The sequence below is a fragment of the Ursus arctos genome, unplaced genomic scaffold (assembly GCF_023065955.2).
Source record: "Ursus arctos isolate Adak ecotype North America unplaced genomic scaffold, UrsArc2.0 scaffold_36, whole genome shotgun sequence".
Classification (NCBI taxonomy): Eukaryota; Metazoa; Chordata; class Mammalia; order Carnivora; family Ursidae; genus Ursus; species Ursus arctos.
Genome location: NW_026623050.1, coordinates 21,074,319 through 21,087,556, shown reverse-complemented (window position 1 = coordinate 21,087,556; position 13,238 = coordinate 21,074,319). Strand labels below are relative to the sequence as shown.

The 13,238-nt window shown below is 35.5% G+C and overlaps 1 protein-coding gene across 3 annotated transcripts in view; it reads right to left on the bottom strand.

The window, feature by feature from the left end:
- TEX9 (testis expressed 9) overlaps nucleotides 1-13,238 on the bottom strand; it is a 198,895-nt gene that overhangs the window by 138,389 nt on the left and 47,268 nt on the right. The gene's annotated exons all lie outside the window — the stretch shown is intronic.

Here is a 13,238-nt window from a genome sequence, read left to right as displayed (position 1 = left end):
GCGTTAATATCCAAAATATATAAAGAACTCAAACACTCAACACCAAAAAACCCCCAAACAATCCAATTTAAAAATGGGCAGAGGACCTGAATGGACATTTTTCCAAAGAAGACATACAGATAGCCAACAGACACATGAAAAAATTCTCAACATTACTAATCATTAGGGAAATGCAGTCAAAACCCCAATGAGATATCACCTTATACCTGTCAGAATAGCTAAAATAAAAAACACAGGAAATAACAAGTGTTGGTGAGGATGTGGAGAAAAAGGAACCCTCATACAATGTGGATGGGAATATAAATTGAAACAGCCACTGCAGAAAACAGTATGAAGGTTCCTCAAAAATTCCACTGTTGGGAATTGTCAAAGAAAATGAAAATGCTAATTCGAAAAGATATATGCACCCCTATTTTGAAAATGAAAACACTAATTCAAAAAGATACATGTACCCTTATGTTGACTGCAACATTATATACAATAGCCAAAATATAGAAGCAACTTATGTGTTTCCACTGATAGATGAATGGATAAGGAAAATGTGATAAATATATATTTCATATATATATATTTCATATATATATTTCACATATATATTTCATATATATATCATATATATTTCACATATATATTTCATATATATATTTCATATGTATTTCATATATATATTTCATATATATTTCATATATATATTTCATATATATATATAACATATATCTCAAATGGAATATTACAAGTCATAAAAAGGATGAGATAATGCCATTTGAGAAAACATGGATGGAACTGGAGGGTATTATGCTAAGTGAAATAAGTCAGACTGAGAAAGGTAAATACCACATCATTTCACTCACACGTGAAATCTAAAAAAAATTAATAAACAAAAAGCAGAGTTGGACCCCTAAATACAGAGAACAAACTGATGGTTGCCAGAGGGGAGGGAGATGAGGTGATGGACAAAACAGGTGAAGGGGAGTGGGAGATACAGGCTTCCAGTTATGGAATGACTAAGTCATAGGGATGAAAGGTATAGAAATAGAGTTAATGGTATGGCAATAGATGGTAGCTACACTTGTAGTGAACATAGCATAATGTATGAACTTGTCAAATCACTATGTTGTACACCTGAAACTAAAGCAATATTGGGTGTTAACTACCCTCAAAAACAAACAAACAAAACCCCCAGTCATTCCACCATATTATCAGGATGATAGCTCCTGGGTCCTGCTATATGAGATAGAACCAGTGGATTCCATAGTCACATGCAAGTTGCCTCATCTCCTTTGCCATAAGGTGGGTCCTTTGTTCTAAGGAGATATTATGTGGGATCTCATATTAGTAAATCAAATAGTCTGTGAACCCTCAAAGAGTAAAGTAAGAGTAGACTCTGTGAAGAAGAAAGACACACCCATACCCAGCCAGAACCACCACAGTAAAAGTGAATCTTTGCTCTTTTAAAGGTGGACATTATCTCATGTAAGCAAAGAAACCAAAAGGTCTTCTCCTCAATGGAGTATAAATGCTCCTCTCAACTATCCCAAGCAAAACCAAACATTTTGGCCCTTTAGTTCCATACCATATTCTATGGTCATGGCCGAGGTCAACAGTAGCCTCTTCTTCTGCCTCGATTGCAACATCTCTGACCCAGAAGATCTTTCACATATGTATTTAAGAAAAGTGTCCTAATATACATTACAATCTATATAAATGAAGAATTCTAATTTATCTAAAGTGTCTAAGTGCATTAAGACCAGTTCCTCACTTATCAGAGGCTTTTATTCTCTTTCCACTTTAAAGTTACTTTTACCTTTGAATGCTACTTGCTGGATAAAATGGAAGGAAAATAGGAGTTACAGTCCTGCCTCCTTTAGTAAACATTGTTTATCTTGCCTAAAACAGCTAAAGTGTGCCTTTTCACTTATTTTAATCCAACAATCTAAACATCTTAAAAGCAAGTAGAATATACCTAAAAAGAATGTGTGTGTCAACTACACTTCAGTTAAAAAAAGAAGTAGAGGGGGCACTCTTCTTAGTTTTTGCATTTCTTATCCATTGAAATTTCAGCCTTCCAGTTTTAAAGATTCATGGCATATTATGCTGTTTGTATTTTAATTATGTGACAGTCTGTCTATTTTTTAAAGATCATTTCAAAATCTGAGTTTATCACAAAGTTCCTTATAGAGCTAATTTTATTTCCTTATGCGCCAGTTACCTCATTTTCCCAATGAAATAATTAATAATTGAATATTGATAATTTCATATTTATAAGAATCTCATATTTTAAACCATATTCCTCTACAAATATTCTAGCCCTAGTCCCATAATTCATTTTTCTGTATTCAAAGTAAAATAAATTTCTGACTTTGACAATCCCATTTTTCAGGTCCAAAGCCAGAGGAACCAGAAAGGACATAGTCTTCTCTTCAGAGATTACAATCTCAGATTATCTTCAGCTCTTTTTTAGTGAGATTTAAATTCGTAGTTGTATTTCCCATTGCTGCATTATCTACCTTCTCAAAGAAGAATTTTTCCTCAGGGCTGGCATGTATCTTTAGAAATTTTTCTCTTCACTAGATTCAACAAAAAGGTCCAAACTCAAGTTATTTTAACCACTATCATTAATTTGATTTTGTTGTTTTCTTTACAGTTTTTACATAACATCATTTTCCCCCCAGAAATCTTGTCTTCTTTAAAATTCCATAATATTTTCTAAAAAATAGATTCTTTGTTCCAGGAGTTTGCAACACTCTCTAATCAAAGAGACAAAATAAAATTCCAACCTGATCCACAAGCTTCGGAAGTTCAGAGGTGGGACAAACTGGAAAGAGAAATGGCTTTGTAATTAAATCATGGATAGGTTGCAACCTATCCATGCATGAGATGGAATGAGGAAATGGATTTCAAGAAAACAAGAAGAACTGGAAAAGCTCAAGATGTACTCAGAGGACAAGTGAACTAGTTTATCTGGAGGGTTTGGAGAATGAGATGTGAGACTTAAATCTGGAATGTGGAGGCTTTACATGCCAGGCTAAGAATTAGTACCCTAAGAATTAGGATATTATTCTAAGCAGAAGTTCTAGATGGGGTTTAGGAAGTGAATTGATGTTATCAAAATTTTATTTAGGAAGATGTGTGATGGAATTAAGTAGAACTATTAGGAGAACTAATACCAGTAGAGTAATTTTGAAGTAATTCAAGCATAAAAGAATAAACCCTCATTGATGGCAGCAAAAATGGAAATAATGGATACATGGGAAACCCATTTCAAAACATGGGGCTTGTTTGGTTGTTTCTAAAACAGTTAAATATAGAAATACCATATGACCCAACAATTCCTAGAATAGGAATATATTCTCAAAAAAATTGAAAATGGGTATTCAAAAAAAAAAAACTTGTACATGCATGTTCATAGTAGCACTATTACTAACCACCAAAAAATGTAACCAACTCTTCAAATAATGAAAGAATAAATAAAATGTGATTTTATTTATTTATCATATTTCATATGATGGAATATTATGTGGCAAATAAAAGAAATGATGTAATGATACATGCCACAACATGGGTAAACCTTATAGGCATTATAAAATAAGCCACACACAAAAGTACCATCATTGTGTGATTCTGTTTATTTGAAATATCCAATATAGGCAAACCCATAGAGAAAAAATTAATAGTTGCCAAGGACTGGGGAAAGGAGATGATGGGGACTGACTATTTAATGAGTACAGGGTTTCTTTTCATGATGATGAAAATGTTCTGAAACTAGATAGTGATAATGGTTACATACCATTGTGAATGCCACTGAGTATTTTTAAATATTTTAAAATTTATTTAAATTAAATTAAATTTAAATTATTAAATATTTTTAAATATATTTTAAATGGTTAAAATGGTAAATTTTATGTTACATGTATTTTACCACACAACACACACACAAAACAAAAAACAAAAAAACACAGGGCTTGCTAATTGGAAATGTTAGAGAGAAGGAAGCCATAATATTATCATTTAAAGTATGGTTGATTAGGATACTGATGCCACCATTAATTGAAAAAAGAAAATTAATTAGGGAGCTTATTTAAGAAGAAACTACGTGGCAGTCACTTCTTTATATGGCAGGAAGGTTATGGGGTCAAAATTAGGTTTTCTTCCTCTTCCTTTTTTTAAAGGTATCACTGACACACAATGTTACGTTAGTTTCTGGGGTACAACTTAGTGATTTGACAGGTTTATACATTATGCTCCATTTACCCCAAGTATAGCTACCATCTGTCCCATTATATTGCAATTACAGCACCATTGACTATATTTCTTATGCTCTGCTTTTTACTCCTGTGACTTATTCATTCCTAACTGGAGGCCCGGATCCCCCATTTACCCGTTTTGTCCATCCCTCACTCCCTCCCCTCCATCAAACATCAGTTTGTTCTCTGTATTTATAGATCTGATTCTGCTTTTTGTTTATTCACTTTTTAAGATTCCATTATGAGTGGAATTATATGGTATTTGCCTTTCTCAGTCTAACTTATTTCCCTTAGCATAATACCCTCTAGGTCATTCATGTTGTCTCAAATGGCACCGTTGCATCCTTTTTATGACTGTGTAATATTCCATTGTATATACCATATTTTTCTTATCCTTTTGTCTATGGATGGACACTTAGGTTACTTCAATGTCTCGGCTATTATAAATAATGCTGCAATAAACACAGGGGTGAATATATCTTTTCAAATTAGTGTTTTCATTTTTTCTGGGTAAATACCCAATAGTGGAATTATTGGATTACATGGCATTTCTATTTTTAATTTTTGAGGAATGTCCACACTGTTTTCCACAGTGCCTATACTAGTTTACATTCTCACCAACAGTGCATGAGGGTTCCTTTTTCTCTACATCCTCACCAACAATTGCTGTTTCTAACATTAGGTTAGAATGACTCATTATCAGGGGGGTATAAAGTGCATGCCATTTGGGTCCAAAGCAGGAAAACTCTGATGGGCCAAGCTTCTCCATGGGTTTCATCAAAGCTGTCATCTGGGCCTGCATCACAGCTCAACTTCTCCATCTGCTAACCTGCTTCTTTCTCCTTTCTTCCACAGGTATTGATACTAATGGCATTTCCTAATAAACATCCTGAACCCTAAACTCCAATCCATTGTACTTCCTAGAAAATCCAACCTGCAAGAATTGGTGCCAGGCGTAGTCTAAGAAAACAGGTAAGAGGGGGATTTGGAGCTAGTTCATTCACTACCTGCTCGGTAAAGAGGATGCCATCGCTGATGGTAAATGAAGCAACAACAGCCTCTGGCTTCAGGGAGCCATGTAATTGTTCAAATTTCCACTAGTAGTGAGCTGGAACGGCATAGTAGTAGAAAGATATACTCTAGCTGGTTTGATGTATCAGACATTTGAAAAATATGGATACTATTAACTACAAAGACAATGGAATTCTGTAGCTAATGCCAAGCTGGACTGATGTTCTAGAAAAAGGTAAAAGTCTGAGAGCAATTAATAGGCAATTGAAAGTCAAGTGGAAAACCAGGAAGACCCTTAGCAACATACAAAATGGCTCTCTGTAGCAAGAAGGCAGAGAAAACTTAGGATCAGGCCCAGAATTTAATTGTCAGAATAGGTACTTTCCAAAAAGTTCAACTTTCAAACAAGACAGGTCTGCTATACTAAGTTCTACACTCTGAGAAAGAATTGGACCTCAACACTTGGAATGGGAATATTTGGGTTGATATCCTTGAAAATCTTGACTCTTAGATGTCCCTGAGTTATGAGCCTGCATAAGTAGCCCAACCCTCCCTATTCAGAGCTACCACTTCCACTTGCTTTAATAAAACGCAGGTTTCTACTCCCTGCAAGACAATATGTGCCCATCTCAGAATCTGTGCGGTAGGTAGTTGGGGAAAGATTTTGATAGGGGTCATAGCATAACCCAGCTGGGGACATGTTGGGACATGAAAGAGGACAGAAAGAAGATGCAGGACCCAGATGGCATGTGCTGGAAAGAGCTGGAAGAATGCCTGAGGCTGTATTCTTGAGTACTTGATCAAGGGGATTAGAACAAAAGATTGAAAAAGTGTTTTTTATTAAGCCTTGTGATACTAGATTTAACACCTATAACAATGATCCCAAGGGAGGGGATCTCTGTGAACTCTCTGTGATCTCTGTGAACTCACCAACTGAGTAATACCTAACAGCATTAAAAAAAAATGGTGGCCCACAATAAGGGAGGTCAAAATGCCAGAATTCCTGTGACAGATGGAAAAGGAAATTGAAAGGCACAAGAAAATGAGCATGCTGGATTAGATATACTGTATCACAAAAATATCCCTCTAAATGATTATGTTCCATGCAAAGACCTAAAGGATACACAATTTAGCAAGACCATAGGGGCATGCTGGTTGAAGGAAGACAATCAGTAAAAAATTCAGTGTTAGTTCTCTTTTGTATGCCAGGTCTGACAACAAAAGAGATAGTTAACAGTACCAGGCTCACTTAGGATAACAGTGATGATAAGACCCCAAAAAGATAGAGACCACATGGTACCACTTAATTAGATGCTAGGTAGATGCAATTATTGTAATGAGTGGCAAGTTCAGACTGGTAGTCAAGGGGACTGATCCACAGAGAGTTATGGACATGGTTAGTGGAAAACTGCATCCTGAGGACCAAAACAGAAGGACAAAATTAATTGTATTACTAACTTGTGCCCTTAGAAGAAATCAAGGATGGTTAAATAGGAGGCTGAGGGTAGTTTTTCCAGTAAAACTTCACTATTGTTTACCCAATTTTCAGAATTGAATACTTTTTTTTTATGGGGGGGGGTGGGGACAGAACCCAGGGGATGCCAGTTTCTTTTTTTTTTTTTTTTTTTTTTAAAGATTTTATTTATTTATGTGACAGAGAGACAGCCAGAGAGAGAGGGAACACAGCAGAGGAGTGGGAGAGGAAGAAGCAGGCTCGCAGCGGAGGAGCCCGATGTGGGACTCGATCCTGAAACGCCGCGATCACGCCCTGAGCCGAAGGCAGACGCTTAACGACTGCGCTACCCAGGCGCCCCGGATGCCAGTTTCTCAGAAAGAAGAGCTAACTACACAACAGCAGAACAAATATATTGTTTAAATCATTCCCCAGTGGGACCTCTGGACATTTATGCAGATACATACATACTGGGAAAAGGGGACCATCCAAACATTTTGGGGGATTGTTGGATATCGCTTTAAGATGAATACAGTATCCTGAAGAATAGTGTCTCTTTCTCACATGGGAGTTATGTCCAAAAACAGCAGAGGTACCAGTTGAGGATGAGAGACATTTGGAGAAGCTGCAATTATGGAAGCTTTAGTTCATCTCATTAACATTCCTCTTCTAAGTTTTCCCCAGTAGGGTAGGCCAACCAGAATCCTAGAGGAACTTCTCTCTGAAACACCATATGATCCAATAATTCCACTATTGGGTGTTTACCCAAAGAAAACAAAAACACTAATTCAAAAAGATATATGTATCCCTATGTTGATTGTAGCATTATTTACAACAGCCATGATATGAAAGAAACCTGTGTCCATAAATAGATAAACGGATAAAGAAGATGTGGTATGTACATACAATGTAATATTACCTTGCACTTTAAACCACATTTCTGTCATTAAATGTGTCAAACAGTTTCAGACTACGATGAATTCATTTTCTTCTGAAGTCACAGATAATAATTATCACTATTTTCATCTTTGGTAGGTAATAATCATGACTTATCTTGCTCTTCAAATAACTTGAGATTTCTGCCCATATCTTTTTTTATTTTTTTATTTTTTTTAAAGATTTTATTTATTTATGTGACAGAGAGACAGCCAGGGAGAGAGGGAACACAGCAGGAGAGTGAGAGAGGAAGAAGCAGGCTCCCAGCGGAGGAGCCCGATGTGGGACTCGATCCCGGAACGCCGGGATCACGCCCTGAGCCGAAGGCAGATGCTTTAACGACTGCGCTACCCAGGCGCCCCCATATCTTTTTTTAATTGCAAAACTAATATGTGTTCACTATAAAGAATTTGTTTGGGGACTTAAATTTTGTGGCATGGCAGGTAAGTATTTGAACTAATGCGCTTACTAAAAACACCAAAAATTCTGAATAAAATGCATATTTTAAAGTTAAGAGCAACGAAGAACTGAAAAGATCAAAAGGAACTGCCAGGCCAGAATCCAAAGGAAAGCTGAAACCCAGAGGGAGAAGTCACAACACCAAAGCCACTTTCGGTCTGAGGGTTTTTGTCATTCCTGAAAAACTTGAATTTGGTTTTGGTGAACTTGTAGCATGGTGAGGACAGATGTCAAAACCCAAGTAGGAGGTGGGGACACTCATCAGAATGGCTAAAATCAACAACACAAGAAACAACAGGTGTTGGTGAGGATGTGGAGAAAGGGGAACCCTCTTGCACTGTTGGTGGGAATGCAAACTGGTACAGCTACTCTGGAAAACAGTATGGAGGTTCCTCAAAAAACTGAAAAATAGAGCTACCCTATGACCCAGCAATCACATTACTAGGTATTTACCTAAAGAATACAAAAATACTAACTTGAAGAGATACATGCGCCCCTATGTTGACAGTAGTACTATCTACAATAGCCAAATTATGGAAACAGCCAAATGTCCATCAACTGATGAATGGATAAAGATGTGATATATACCTATACACACAATACAGTATCACTCAGCCATAAAAAATGAAATCTTGCTATTTCCAACAATGTGGATGGAGCTAGAGAGTATTATACTAAGTGAAATAAGTCGGTCAGAGAAAAGCAAATACTATGAGTTCATTCATATGTGAAATTTACAAAACAAATGATCATAGGGGGAAAAAAGACAGAGGTAAATCAGGAAACAGATTCTTAACTATAGAGAACAAACTGAGTAACTTTTGTACTTATGACTTATTTTTCAATAGTTCAATGGAAGCCAGGAGACAGTAGAATATCTTGAACTGTCTTAATTAAATAATTAATAATTAAAGAAATAATTGCCAACTTAGAATTCCATGTATCAAGAGAAAACATTTTCAAGACTGACATATTTCAGGTCATACTTCAGGCAAGAGGAAAGTAATCTCAAATGGAAGGTCTGAGACAAAGAAGGAATAAAAAACATACATGGGTAAATCTAAATGAAAAATGACTTAAAAAAAGAGAGACAATATCTTATGAGAGAAAAGAATATTATAACGTGGAATTTTAAAAAGCATACAAGTGGAGATGGGAAAATGAAGCTAATGTGTTCCAAGAAACTGGTCTCGTGCTGGAGGAGAGTAAAGGTATTGACTATACTTTGATAAGTTAGGTATAAATTTTTAAGTTTCTAGTGTCACCATTAAAAGAAGAGAAGCCTAATGTGTAATTTCCACTCCAGAAAAGGCATAATATGAAAAGATAAAGCAGTTTAAAGAAGTCAAGAAAGGAGAGAAAAAGAAAAGGTAAGACAAGTAGAAATCACAGGATGAGATGATAGATTTATAACCAAATATAGCAGGAATTGACATAGATTCAAGCTGGGTAAAATAACACAATATAACTATATGATGTTTACAAGAAATTCATCTAAAACATTAAGATTTAAATAAAAGTGTGGGAAAAGAGCATTGCAAACCCTCCTAAAAAGCTAGTGTAGCTGTCGCTTATATTAATATCACACAAATAAATGCAAATACAGAAAGCATTACTAGATTTAAAGGTAATTTTATAATGAAAAGGTGTAGCTGGACAGGAAGATATAAGTATTTTAAATTTGTATAATCCTAATAATATAGTTTCAAAATGTTTAAACCGATTTTTTTCCAAATTCACATACTGAGACATTTCTAATGGACCTCTCTCAACAATTTATATAATAAGCAGACAAAAATAAAGACATAGATGATTGGAATAAAATTAATAAAGTTGATCTAAGAAATTACTATAAAATACACTTTGCATGAAGCACACATGAAACATTTTAAAATATTGGGCTGTAAAAAAATTGGAATATAAAGCAAGTCTCAATGACTCTTACAGGATTGAAATTATATAGAGAATTTTTTTAGTGAATAGATTTTATTTTTCTTTTTAGCAGTTTTAGGTTTACAGAAAACGAGGGTAGAAAGTACAGAGACTTCCCATATAAGCCCTCAATCTTCTCTCTCCCCACCTGGTTTCTGCTATTATTAATGTTAAAAAAAAATTTTTTTTAAAGATTTTATTTATTTTTTTTGACAGAGATAGAAACAGCCAGCGAGAGAGGGAACACAAGCAGGGGGAGTGGGAGAGGAAGAAGCAGGCTCACAGCGGAAGAGCCTGATGTGGGGCTCGATCCCATAACGCCGGGATCACGCCCTGAGCCGAAGGCAGACGCTTAACCGCTGTGCCACCCAGGCGCCCCTAAAAAAAAATTTTTTTTTAGTTAACACATCCATCGCTTCACACAGTTGCCTTTCAGTGTGTGTGTGTGTGTGTGTGTGTGTGTGTGTGTGTGTGGTGAGAACATTTAAGATCTACCCTCTTAGCAACTTCCAAATATACAACCCAAAATTGTGTGTGTGTGTGTATGTGTAGGTGTTTATAGCAACACAGTATTTTGAACTGTAGTCACCATGCTGTATATTAGATTCCCAAAACTTATTCATCTTATAATTTAAAGACTTTTCAGACTAACATTTCCCTTTCTCCCCATCCTTCAGCCCCTGGTAACCACCAATCTGCTCTGTTTCTATGAGTTCACATTTTTGGATTCCACATTTAAGTGACAGCATACAGCATTTGTCATTCTCTGACTTATTTCACTTAACATAATGCCCATGTTGTTGCAAATGACAGGATTTCCTACTTTTTTATGGCGGAATAATAGTAATATAAAAACATATATCCATCTACATTTATCTGTCATTTATCATATATTCTTTATCCATTTACCCATTGATACACACGTGGGTTGTTTCCATGTTTTGGCTATTATGAATAATGCTCTGCTGAACATGGGAGTGAAGGTATCTGTGAGACAGTAATTTCACTTCCTTTGGATATACACCCTAAAGTTAGATTGATAAATTTTATGGTACTTCTATTTTTAATTTTTTGAGGAATCTCCATATTATTTTCCACAATGGCTGTACCAATTTACATTCCTACCAACAGTGCACAAAGGTTCCCTTTCTTCCACATCCTTGCCCACACCTCTTATTGCCTTTTTCATAGTAGCCATATTAACAGGTGTGAAGGCATATCTTATTGTAGTTTTGATTTGCATTTCCCTATTGGCTACTGATGTTGAGAACCTTTTATTGTACCTGTGGTTCATTTGTATGTCTATTCAGGTCCTTTGGCCATTTTTAAATTTGATTAATTGGATTTTTACTATTGAGTTATATGGGTTCCTTATATATTTTGGAAATACTTATGTTTGCAAATATTTTCTCCCATTCTGTAGGTTGCCTTTCCATTTCATTGATTGTTTTTTTTTGCTGTGCAGATGATTTTTAGTTTGATGTAATCCTATTTGTTTTTTATTTTGTTGCCTATGCTTTTGGTATCATATCCAAAAAATCATTGCCAAGGTCAATACCAAGGATTTTTTTCCCCTTTATTTTCTTTTTTTTAATTAAAAAAAATTTTAAATATTTAGTTTTTTCTTCCATGTTTTTATTTAAATACCAGTTAGTAAACATACAGTGTAATAATAGTTTCAGGTGTAGGATTTCGTGATTCATCACTTACAATGCCCAGTGCTCATCACAATATGCACGCTCCTTAAAGCCATCACTCATTTAACCCATCTGCCTGCCCACCTCCCACCAGTAACCCTCAGTGTGTTCTCTATAGCTAAGGGTCTGTTTTATGGTTTGCCCTCTCTGTTTTTTCTTCCTGTTTTCATCTGCTTTGTTTCTTAAATGCCATATATGAGTGAATTCACCTTCTCTAACAGACTGATTTTGCTTAGCATAAATACCCTCTACCTCCACCTATGTCATTACAAATGGCAAGATTTTGTCTTTTTTAAATTCATTTAAAAAAAAAATCTCAGCTTTACTGAGGTCACATATTAAATTATAAGATATTCAGTATTAATTATAGTGATTTTTTAAATTTAAATTCAATTAATTAACATATAGTGTATTATTAGTTTCAGAGGTAGATCTCAGTGATTCGTCAGTCTGATATAATACCCATTGTTTGTTACATCATGTGCCCTTCTTAATGTCCATCACCCAGTTACCCCATGCCTCCAGCTCCCTCCCCTCCCACAACACTTACTTTGTTTCCTATGATTAAGAGTCTCTTATGGTTTGTCCCCCTCTTTGATTCCATCTTGTTTAGCTTTTCCCTCCCTTCCCCTATGATCCTCTGCTTTGTTTCTTTAATTCCACATATCAGATCACATGATAATTGTCTTTCTCTGATTGGCTTATTTCACTCTAGTTCCATCCACGTCATTGCAAATGTCAAGATTTCATTCTTTTTGATGGCTGAGCACTATTCCATCATGTATATATACCACATCTTTATTCATTCATCAGTCAATGGATATTTCAGCTGTTTCCATCATTTTGCTATTGTTGATAATGCTGCTATAAATATAGGGATGCATGTATCCCTTTAAATCAGTACTTTTGTATCCTTTGGATAAACACCTAGTAGTGCAATTGCTGGATCGTAGGGTAGTTCTATTTTTAACTTTTTGAGGAACCTCTGTACTGTTTTCCAGAGTGACTGCATCAGTTTGCATTCCCACCAACAGTGTAAGAAGGTTCCCCATTCTCCATATCCTTGCCAACATCTCTTGTTTCCTGTGTTGTTTATTTTAGCCATTCTGACAGGTGTGAATTGGTAACTCATTGTAGTATTGATTTGTATTTCCCTGATGATGAGTGATGTTGAGCATCTTTTCATGTATCTGTTGGCCATTTGCATGTCTTCTTTGGAAAAATGTCTATTCATGTCTTCTGCCCACTTTTGAAATGTATTATTTGTTTTTTGGGTGTTGACTTTTAATTTTTTAAAAATATATTTTGGACCCTAACCCAGTATCAGATATGTTATTTGCAAATACCTTCTCCCATTCCAAAGGTTGCCTTTAGTTTAGTTGATTGTTTCCTTCCCTGTGCAGAAGCTTTTTACCTTAATGAAGTCCCAATAGTTTATTTTTGCTTTTGTTTGCCTTGCCTCAAGAGATGTATCTAATAAGAAGTTGCTATGGCCGATGTCAAAGT